This window comes from Perognathus longimembris, chromosome 10, assembly GCF_023159225.1.
Source record: "Perognathus longimembris pacificus isolate PPM17 chromosome 10, ASM2315922v1, whole genome shotgun sequence".
NCBI classification, from domain to species: domain Eukaryota; kingdom Metazoa; phylum Chordata; class Mammalia; order Rodentia; family Heteromyidae; genus Perognathus; species Perognathus longimembris.
This window is the reverse complement of record NC_063170.1, coordinates 31,462,310-31,474,295: the sequence shown is the minus strand read 5'-3', so window position 1 is coordinate 31,474,295 and position 11,986 is coordinate 31,462,310. Positions and strand designations below refer to the sequence as shown.

General features: G+C 45.4%; 1 pseudogene; it reads right to left on the bottom strand.

The window, feature by feature from the left end:
• Positions 1 to 4,960: 4,960 nt before the first annotated feature.
• Positions 4,961 to 5,576, bottom strand: LOC125358531 (annotated as a pseudogene).
• Positions 5,577 to 11,986: the final 6,410 nt, after the last annotated feature.

Below are 11,986 nucleotides of genomic sequence, written 5' to 3'. Positions count from 1 at the left end.
CAAGTAGGCTTCATCCCTCAGTCACAAGGATGGTTCAACATCTGTACATCAATCAACGTAATTCACCACATAAACAGATCTAAAATTAAGAATTACATTGTTATCTCAGTCAATGCCCAAAAAGCCTTTGACAAAATACAACATCCATACCTATTAAAAGCTTTGGAGAGAACAGGAATAGATGGAACATTCCTCAAAACAATAAAAGCCATATACAACAGACCAACTGCTAATATCATATTAAATGGAGAGAAACTTAAATCATTCCCCCTAAACTCAGGAACAAGACAAGGATGCCCACTCTCCCCACTTCTGTTCAACATAGTGCTGGAATCCCTAGCCATAGCAATAAGGCAAGAGGAGGACATCAAAGGGATCCACATCGACAAGGAAGAAATCAAGTTATCCCTATTCGCAGACGACATGATCTTATATCTGAAGGACCCAAAAAACTCAGTCCCCAAACTCCTACACCTAATAAACCAATTTGGCAAAGTAGCAGGATACAAAATCAATCCACAAAAATCAGCAGCTTTTCTGTACACCAGCAATAGACAAACAGAAAAGGAAATTATGGAAACAATTCCATTTACAGTAGCCAAAAAAAGAATAAAGTACCTAGGCATCAACTTAACCAAGGACGTGACGGACCTATTCAATGAAAACTACAAAAATCTAATAAGGGAAATCAAAGAAGACACAAGGAGATGGAAAGACCTCCCATGCTCATGGGTAGGCAGAATCAATATAGTGAAAATGGCCATATTGCCCAAATTGTTATACAAATTCAATGCAATACCTATCAAAATCCCAGCCACATTCTTCACTGAAATAGAGAAACCAATCCATCAATTCATATGGAACAGCAAAAAACCTAGAATACCCAAAGCAATTCTAGGCAAAAAAAAATAGTGCAGGAGGTATCACAATACCAGACTTCAAGCTCTACTACAAGGCCATCATAACAAAAACAGCATGGTATTGGTACAAAAACAGATCGGAAGACCAGTGGATTAGAATTGAAGACCGAGAAATAAAACCGCACTCTTACAGCCAACTGATATTCGACAAAGGAGCTAAAGACATACAATGGAATAAACATAGCCTCTTCAACTACTGGTGCTGGGAGAACTGGGCAGCCATATGCAGAAAACTCAAAGTAGACCCAAGCCTATCACCATGCACCAAGATCAACTCAAAATGGATCAAGGACCTCAACATCAGACCTGAATCCTTGAAACTACTGAAGGACAGAGTAGGAAAGACACTAGAACTTATAGGCACAGGAAGGAACTTCCTGAATAGAGTCCCAGGGGCACAACAAATAGGGGAAAGGCTCGACAAATGGGACTACTACAAATTAAAAAGTTTCTGCACAGCTAAGGTCATAGCCACCAAAATAGAAAGACAGCCAACGATATGGGAAAGGATATTTACCAGCACAGCAACAGACAAAGGCCTGATATCGGTCATCTACAGAGAACTCAAAAAACTAAGCCCCTCCAAGCCCAATAAACCTATTAGGAAATGGGCAAAAGAGCTAAAGAGAGACTTCACAAGAGAAGATATAAAAATGGCAAAGAAACACATGAGTAAATGTTCAACATCCCTGGTAGTAAAGGAAATGCAAATAAAAACAACCCTGAGATACCACCTCACCCCAGTTAGAATGGCCTATACTCTGAACTCAGGAAACAACAAATGCTGGAGGGGCTGTGGGGAAAGAGGAACCCTTCTCCATTGTTGGTGGGAGTGCAAATTAGTACAACCACTTTGGAGAACAGTATGGAGGTTTCTCAAAAAGCTCAATATAGACCTACCCTATGACCCAGCCATACCACTCCTAGGCATCTATCCTAAACAGCAAAACCCAAGATATCAAAAAGACATTTGTACTTCCATGTTTATCGCGGCACAATTCACAATAGCCAAAATATGGAAACAACCCAGATGCCTCTCCTCAGACGAATGGATCCAAAACTATGGTACTTATACACATTGGAATACTACATAGCGATTAGGAATGGTGAAATATTGTTATTCGCAGGGAAATGGTCAGAACTCGAACAAATAATGTTGAGTGAGACAAGCCTAGAACACAGAAAACAAAGGGGCATGATCTCCCTGATATATGACTGTTAACAAAGGGAGACGGAGGGACAGTAGAGACCAAGTCTGTGAATACTGTATATGTTCTTGATACATTGTATATTGCATATATGTCTACCTGACCTAGACAAGGGATAGAAAAACAGCTCGTAAGATATCACAAGAAATTTACACACTGCCCTACTATGTAACTGCACCCTCTTTGCACAACACCTTGTAAAAAAAATTTATGTTCAATTAATAAAAAAAATCAAATAAAATTAGTTCAATGTTCTCAGTCTGGGTTTTTTAAAAAAGCATAACAGAGCAAAGAGCTGATGGCTCATGACTGTAATCCTAGCTACTCAGTGCTAGGTGTGCCCCCCAAAAATGGCTCCTTCCCCACTACTCTTCTTGGATGCACACATGGCCTCTTCCCTAGAAGCCCCCACCCAGCACTCATAATCCAGGTAATTGGCCCACCTGGGAGCCACATCCACTGTGGCACTCCTCCTCCCTGCCCTCTCCCTCCATTAACCCCAATCTCACCAGCAGTGTACTCTACCCCCAATAAACTCTTTTCTGCCTGAACCATGTGGTAGTTTCCTTTCAGCTAAACCTTACACTTAAAGGAGGTTGAGATCAGAGAGTAGCAGTTTAAAGCCAGCAAGGGGGAGGGAGAGGAAGAGGGGGGAGGAGAGGAGGGAGGAAGGAAGGGGGAGAGGAGAGAATCAGGCAAAAACTGGCATTGTAAAGTTATTGATACAAGAAATATTGGTTGGAAAAGAAGGAACTCTTTTTTTTTCCCCTCAGACACAGAATGATCACAGATACGAGAATCTTGGCAAATTTTTGGGTTTTTTAAAATTCTTGGTCATATATTGGGGCCTGAACTCAGGGCCTAGGCACTGTCCCTTGCAGTTTTTTCCTCTCAAGCTGGTGTTCTACTATTTGAGCCACAGCCCCACCTCTTGCTTTTAGTGGTTCTGGGACTTTTCCTACCAAGGCTGACATTGAACCACAATCCTTAGATCTCAGACTCCTGAGATTACAGCCTCCTAGGATTACAGGTGTGAGCAACCAGCACCCAGTTTATTTTATTTTATCATCAATTAGTTGTACCAACAGGCCTCAATTTTTTTTTTTTTGATCAGTCATTGGGCTTGAACTCTGGGCACTTCAGCTCAAGGCTAGAGCTCTACCATTTGAGTCAAGCACCACTTCGTTTTCTGGTGGTTAATTGGAGATAAGAGTCTCATGGACTTCCCTGCCTAGGCTGGCTTTGAACCGCAGTCCTCAGATCTCAGCCTGAGTAGTTAGGGTTACAGGCATGAGCCACCAGTGACCAGATTAAAGGGCCTATTTTCAATATGTCTATATATGCATGCATTGTCAGACAAACCACCTGCACTCTTCCTCATACCTCCTCCCCTTCCAAAACCAGTAACAAATTTCATTTCCCCATTTTTACATATTTACATAAATTACTTTGATCATATTCCCCTTTGCACCTTGTAGTAGTATCCACATCCCAGACCGGACTTGTTTCACATTCCTAACACTAATTTTTGATATGCTAAGTCATTAGAATTCCTGAGTTTGGCGGTGACATTTCTGCCACACTCCTTTCACCTATCATTTTTTTTTTTTTTTTTTTTTTTGGCCAGTCCTGGGCCTTGGACTCAGGGCCTGAGCACTGTCCCTGGCTTCTTCCCGCTCAAGGCTAGCACTCTGCCACTTGAGCCACAGCGCCGCTTCTGGCCGTTTTCTGTATATGTGGTGCTGGGGAATCGAACCTAGGGCCTCGTGTATCCGAGGCAGGCACTCTTGCCACTAGGCTATATCCCCAGCCCTCACCTATCATTTTTGATTCAAGTCTCACCAATCCTTTTCCAGCCCCTACTCCCATAATCGTTGGTTTTCCTTTGAATTCCTGCAGCATAGGCCATTATTAATACTTAGCATATGCTACTTTTCACACATTGTATTCTTTTAAATAGGCCTATTTCCTCTCCATTCAGTAGAGGAAGACAGTTCTAAACAATGACAATAAAATATATAAAAGCTGAGTACTGAGAACTCATGGAATCCTAGCTGTGCCAGGAGGCTGTTATCTGAGGATGGCAGTTTAAAGCCAGCTCCAGGAGGAAAATCCATGAGACTCTTATCTCCAATTAACCAGCAAAAGCTGGAAGTGGAGCTGTAGCTCAAGTAGTAGAGTGCCAACCTAAAGCAGGAAAGCCAAATGAGTTCAAGCCCCACTACACACACACACACACACACACACACACACACACACACACACACACACACACGGTGTATTAGAAAGAGTGGTAGCAATTAGGAGCCATGGAAGGTACAACTAACTCAGCTTTACTGCATATGTATCTTTGGGTGGTGGGGGCGGGGGTGGAAAGGATGTGTCCTGGGGCGTGAATTCAGGGTCTGAGCACTGTCTCTGAGCTTTGGAGCCACAGCTCCACAGCTTCTAACTGGCTTTGAACCACGAACCTCAGAGAACTACGATCCTCAGATCTTAGCCTCTCTCGTAGCTATGATTACAGGCATGAGCCACTGGCACCTGGCCTAAGCATGCTGTTGTAATCAATTTATTTATTTTGGTATGAAAACCTTTTTAATTGGAACCCATGGTTAACATCCTTAATTAGTGGAATTGCTGGATTCTTTTTTTTTCCCCAGAGGTGGAAAGGTTTTATTTTTACAAATCACAGCTGGTGAATGCCAGGGCTTTCACCTGTAGAGGCCACCCACAAATGGGGCCCCGAGGCACTGCTCTGACAAGAGCCATTCCTAGGAAGGAGTGGCACAGGGGAAGGAACCTGCGAGGTCCAAGGTCCAGGATGGAGAAGGGGGTCTGACCCAGGGATCTCAGCCGGAGCAGCTGCGGCAGCCACAGTGTGTGCACTCCATGGTGCAGCCCACTTCCAGCTTGCTTTTGGGAACCTGGCAAATGCAGTTTGTCCCAAAATTGGTGTCCTGTGTCTGAATGCAGTGCAGGCAACACAAATTTTCATAGCCCTGCTTTTTCCACTTTGCAATCAGGTTCTTGTCCGCATAGCCTCCTTTAATGCAGCATTCATGGAGTTCTCTGCTGATGGCTTTCCGTTGTAAAAGAGGTCAAAGATATAGCGGGTTTTCTGGTGGTGGATTCTGAAGATGGGCCAGAGAGATTCCACTTCCCTCTTCCCTTCATGAGGCTCTGTCTCAGCTTCTCTCATCTTCTGATCTAATTCATCCAGTGTTGGCTCAATCAATTCCCAGCCATCTGGGGGTGCTTTCCCACTTCTTTTTACTTTAGGCATTTTCCCCTAACAAGGTAATTTTCAAGGATCTTAGAATCTTTCCTAAGAGTATGATAGAAAGTTTTCCAGTTTCTGCAGTAACAGGCTTGATTCTTGGCCAGCTTTATCACTTATTCTGTGACTTTGGATAGATTGATTTCCCTCTTTGGGCCTCAGTCTCACCAGACTCCGCTGCTCTTCTTCTGCCAGCTTCCGCTCCTCCGGGCTTTCTTCAAGACAGAGGTCCTCGTGGGGTCCTGCCTACTCCTTTCGCGAGATTGCGTCACCTTAGCTGTCTGCAGCACTGCACTTTTTTTTTTTTTTTTGCCAGTCCTGGGGCTTGAACTCAGGGCCTGAGCACTCACTATCCCTGGCTTCTTTTTGCTCAAGGCTAGCACTCTACCACTTGAACCACAGTGCCACTTCCGGCTTTCTCTGTTTATGTGGTGCTGAGGAATCGAACACAGGGCTTCATGTATACGAGGCAAGCACTCTACCACTAAGCCGCATTCCCAACCTCAGTTGGGGCCCTCTGCCCTCGCTTCCGGCAGGGTTAGCTGTCAGGGATAAGACACGGACACTGGGGTGTTGTTGCCTGGCAGCACGCTGGCCTGCCTGAATTCAGACGACTGGCAGGGGCAGTCCCGGCCCCCAGTGAGGTCCTGAGCCTGGAATATTTCTTATTTTATTCTTTCTCCTCACCTGTGGCCCCTGCTTCCTTATGTTGTATTTGGAGAGCAAGAATAATCCATTGAAGCACAACTTAAGGTGGGAAGGGGTTTTATTTACAATCTAAAACCCAGAACCAGAGCCACCCTCTACCTCCTAATGCTAGCCTGCAACCACCTTATCCTGGGTTAGTTTCCCAGAACCCAGACCTGAGACCTGTCTTGACCTGAACTCCAAACTTCCACCTTAATTTCTAACCACCTCAGCCTCCCGGCTTCCAAATCTCCAAACCTCCAGCTTCCTTCCTGTAGGCCTCGCCTCTCCTCAAGCTTTAAGTCAAGCCTACACACAGGCTTTAGGCCTCTGCTGGCCTTAGGCCTCGGACTCCCCCTCAGGCCTCAGACTCCTCCTCAAGCCTAGGGCTCCGGACTCTCCCTCAGGCCTCGGACCCTTCCTCAGGCCTCCAGGTTCTTCCTCAGGCCTAGGGCTCTGCACTATCCCTCAGGCTCTGGTCGGCTCTGCCTGCTCCTCTGGCTGGTCTGGTACAACTCCGCCCCATTGCTTCGGCCAGCCCTCAGCCCCGCTCCTCTGGCCCGGTTCAGCTTCACCACGTTCCTCTGGTCGGTCTGCTTGTTTCTGCTCTGCTCCTCGGGCCGGCCTGGTTTGGCTCTGCTCTGCTCAGCTTCACTCACCTCCTCTCTCCTGCTCTGCTCCTCTCTTCTCCCCACCTCCCTGCTCCCCCCCCTCAGCAGGGGGGGGGGGGAGGTTCCCATCTGTTGTAATCAATTTATACTAAGATTTTTTTTTTCAGTTTGCCCTGTTTTGTTTTTTGCCAGTCCTGGGGCTTGAACTCAGGGCCTAAGCACTGTACCTGGCTTCTTTTTGCTCAAGGCTAGCACTCTAACACTTGAGCCACAGCACCACTTCCAGCTTGTGTATTTGTGATGCTGAGGAATCAAAACCAGGGCTTCATGTATATGAAGTAAGCACTTTTACCACTAGGCCATATTCCCAACCCTGACCTGGTTTTATTTACTTAATACTAGAGTTTAATACTGGCCTCATGCTTGCTCAACTAACACTTTGCTTTTTTGCTGTTTATTTTGGAGATGGAGTCTCTCTGGTTTGTGAGCTTCTGCTGGCCTCAAAATGTAATCCTCAAAATCTCAGCTTTCTAAATAGGATTATGGGTGGAACCACCAGCTGCCAGCTATAATACAATTCCTTTCTAAGAAAAGGACTTGAAGATAATTGGTCGTTAAGTACATAAAAACTTGTAAAAAAAAAAAAAAACAAAACAAAACTGCTGATTCTGAAAAGTGTTACAAATTGCTTCTAAATATTTCACCCAAGGATTTCTGGCATGTATTTTTCAGGTAGCATCATTGGGGTTCCCAACTGATCAGAGGTATAAAAGATAAGCACCAGAAGCAGCCTACTAGCTTTCTGCCCATATCTGATGCCCATTTTACTCATTTTGCTTATGACAATTACACACAGCATGCCTGGTGCTTCTCACATGTCTATGTTTTGGATTATCTTGTGAAATCCTCTTCCTGCAACCCCTCAAGACTTAAGTTAGGAGCTGGGGGTGTAGCACATGGTTTCAATCTCCAACAATGCAACACACACACACACACACACACACACACACACACACACACGTTTTATATGGAACTTTTTCTAGTCAATGTTATAAACTAAATATAAATGAGTCTCTTTGCAGTCCCATGACTTGTACCTATTTCTTCTCTCTCTCTCTCTGGTGCTAATAGAGTTTGAACTGCACAACTGCACTAACCTCCTAGGCTCTGCATCCGTGTGTGTGTGTGTGTGTGTGTGTGTGTGTGCGTGTGTGTGTGTGTTCGTTCCAGTCCTGGGACTTGAACTCAGAGCCTGGGCACTGTACCTGAACTTTTGTGCTCAAGGTTAGCATGCTTCTACTTCAGCCACAGCTCCACTTCTAGCTTTTGTGGTGATTAATTAGAGATAAGTCTCATGGACTTTCCTGCCTGGGCTAGCTTTGAACCACAATCCTCCTATCTCAACCGCCTAAGAAACTAGGATTACAGGGCTGGGGATATGGCCTAGTGGCAAGAGTGCCTGCCTCGGATACACGAGGCCCTAGGTTCGATTCCCCAGCACCACATATACAGAAAACGGCCAGAAGCGGCGCTGTGGCTCAAGTGGCAGAGTGCTAGCCTTGAGCGGGAAGAAGCCAGGGACAGTGCTCAGGCCCTGAGTCCAAGGCCCAGGACTGGCAAAAAAAGAAACTAGGATTACAGGTGTGAGCCAATAGCGTGCAGCAGCCTATGTATCTTTTAAGGATAGAGCTTAAAGACATCTTGTTGTTAGTGGTATAATAAGGAAGAGACATGTAAAACAGGAAACTTTTTATTTTTTGGTGTCCATACCAGGGCTTGAATTCAAGGCCTGAATTCGGTCTCTTCGCTTTATTCACACAATGCTGGCTCTCTACAATTGAGCCAGAGCTCCACTTTCAGTTCTTGGTGGCCCACACCTATAATCCTAACTACTCGGAAGGGGAGATCTGAGGATCACAGTTCAAAGCCAGCCCAGTCAGGAAAGTCTGTAAGACTCTTATCTCCAATTAACCAAAAAAAAAAAATTGGAGCTGTGGCTCAAAATAGTAGATTTTTTAGCCTTGACAAATAGAAGATCAGGAACAGTGGTCTGGCCCTTAGTTCAAGTCCCAAGACTGGCACCAAAAAAAAAATTTTCACTTTCCTGCCTGGGCAGGCTTTGAATCTAGATCCTCATCCTCATATCTCAGCTTAGCCTGCATATACTTATATCATACAAGCCTTACAGATGATTTCTAAAGCTGGGGACCAGTGCCTCATACTTGTAATCATAGCTATGCAGTGAGGTGCCAGACTTTGAAGTCAGGCCCCACCACGTGAACCCCATTTTAGAATCGAACCCTGAGCCAATTAGATTTGTACCTGTGTTCTAATCTTGCTTGCACAGCTGATTGTTGTAACCTTGTTCTTTGCCTTTATAAGCCCTGTGTAATCACAGCTCGGGGCTTCCTCCTAACCTCCGCTGTGTCGGTGGGTAGGACGAGGCCCGAGTTGGCAGCTCGTTAAATAAAGCCTTGCCTTGCTTTTGCATTTCGGAGTGTCTGAATCTCGGTGGTCTTCTTGGGGGTGGTCTTGCGACTTGGCACAACATTTGGGGCCTCGTCCGGGATAGCCCCAGAGACCCCCGAGACCCCAGACTCCGAAGGTAAGAAAACAGCCCTGTTCATTTGTCTTGTCCTGTAATGTGCCTGTTTGTCTTGCTTTTGCTTATTTCTTGAAGGGGTTGTCGAAGCAGATGCACTTAACTGACCAGGAGGGCCTCCTAAACGAGACTCAACCCGCCCACCTTGTACTTGGGTCTGCTCCTTCTGCTTATCTGTCAGGAGGTTGTGGGCCAACTCGGGTCCACTCCTTCTTGCAGGAGGTTGTGGGCCAATTCGGGTCCATTCCTTCTGCACCCTTGTAGGAGGTTGTGGGCCAGCTTGGGAGATCTCCAACTCGTAGCTTTTCTTTTGCTCTGCTTAGAGTAAGAAATTCTCCCTATCAGCTTGGCTTTACTCCTTTTGAAATAATGTACGGGTACCCCCCACCCATTATCCCTAGCCTTCAGACTGAATTGCTTGCTGATTTGGATAATGCTGAATTTTTGTGTAAACTCGATTATTTGCAGCTCGTGTACAAGAATGTGACCCCAAATTAAGGCATTATATGATTCTGCTTCTGTCCCTAGCCCCCATTTATTCAGACCAGGGGACTGAAATCCTAAGAACCACGGTGGAAGGAACCCTAGACGGCATCGCCACTTGGGTTCATTGCTTCCACGCCAGGCCAGCTGACCCCTTTGCTCTGGATGACAACTACTGTGATGGAACATGGGAGGTCTCCAAGCACCCAACTCAGCCGCTTTGCCTTCGCCTCAAGAAAAGAAAGTTAGACTGAGACTAAGGTTATAGGTTCCTGGCTAGGTAAGGTCTACGCCCCTGAGTCAGCCTGAAGAAGTTACAGAAGATAGATGATCTTCACCCATCAGCCCCCCTTTAAAATCAAGGGACCAGAGTTATTTTTGGGAAGATGAGGCAGGATAAACTAGAGACATGCAAAACAGAGGTACAGAGACTATTCTTGTAAGAAATGGTGACAGGCCCTTTGGTTACTACATTGGGCCCTACTGGCCCATGCCTTACCTCTATATCATCCCCTAGACATGCAAGCCATTGAAATGGACAGAATGGAGCCATGATTGGCTCCCAAGGTACCAAAAAGAAAAAGGGGGAAATGAGGTGCCAGACTTTGAAGTCAGGCCCCACCACGTGAACCCCATTTTAGAATCGAACCCTGAGCCAATCAGATTTGTACCTGTGTTCTAATCTTGCTTGCACAGCTGATTGTTGTAACCTTGTTCTTTGCCTTTATAAACCCTGTGTAATCACAGCTCGGGGCTTCCTCCTAACCTCCGCTGTGTCGGTGGGTAGGACGAGGCCCGAGTTGGCAGCTCGTTAAATAAAGCCTTGCCTTGCTTTTGCATTTCAGAGTGTCTGAATCTCGGTGGTCTTCTTGGGGGTGGTCTTGCGACTTGGCACAACATGCAGGAGGCTGATATTTGAGGATTATGGTTCAAAGCTAGCCTGAGAAAACAGAACCATGAGATTCTTACCTCCAATTAACTATTTTTTTTTTGCCAGTCCTGGGGCTTGAACTCAGGGTCTGAGCACTGTCCCTGGCTTCTTTTTGCTCAATGCTACCACTCTGCCAACTTGAGCCACAGCACCACTTCTGGCCTTTTCTATACATGTGGTGCTGAGGAATCAAACCTAGGGCTTCATGAGTGCTAGGCAAACACTCTTGCCACTAGGCCATATTCCCAGCCTATCATTTTTTCCCCCTAGTCCTGGGGCTTGAACTCAGGGCCTAGGTGATGTCCTTGAGCTTCTTTTGCTCAAGGCTAGCTTTCTACCACTTGAGCCACAGAACCACTTCTGGCTTTTTCTGTTTATATGGTACTGAGGAATCGAACCTAGGGCTTCATGCATGCTAGGTAAGCATTCTACCACTAAGCCATCTTTCCAACCCAACTAGCAATTTTTTAAGGCCAAAAATTGGGGGTGTGGCTCACGTGTTAAGAGTTCCATCTTTCTTTTTCTAAGTGTATCTGGACATAGGGTATTTGAGAAGGACCATTTTTCATATTTTAAACTCAGCGTTGTGAAATGCTCTATAACATTCAATAGCAATGGGACAGAAATTTCTATAAGCCACCTCATCAGATGAACAAGCTATAGCTACATCTGAATAGCATTTGAGTGATGCACACATTTACCTCTAAATGAGCTAGCAATGATAACAGGTGCCAACAGATTACCAAAAGGTCAGAGGACAGTTTTAGTTCGAAATGGAAGAAACTGATAAGAGGAAGAATAGCATCTGGCAATTACAGGATGTAGGATGCTTTTTCTTTGGGCTGGGCTCAGCTAAGTAGGTCAGTTACCCAACAAAGGATATTTAAAAGAGTTCTCAAAAGCTTCCTTTCCAAGCTGGGCACCAGAGGCTCATGTCTGTAATCCTAGCTATTCAGAAGACTGAATCTGGAGATTGTGGTTCAAAGCCAGTCCAGGGAGGAAACTCCATGAGACTCTTATCTCCAATTAACCACCAAAATGAGTGAAAAAAAGGCTGAGGGGCAGCACCAGGCCAAGTTCAAGCACTAGTACCAACATGAGAGGGAAAAATAAAAGCTTCCTATCCAAAATACCTCTTCCATATTATACTACTAAGAAAGGAGATGGCATCACTATGGAGGCTCACTAAGCTCTGTCCTTTCTTAAAAGATGCATAGCCTAGGAGGGAAACTTCTTTGCAAAGATGCCAGCCAGCTGAATGCAAGCT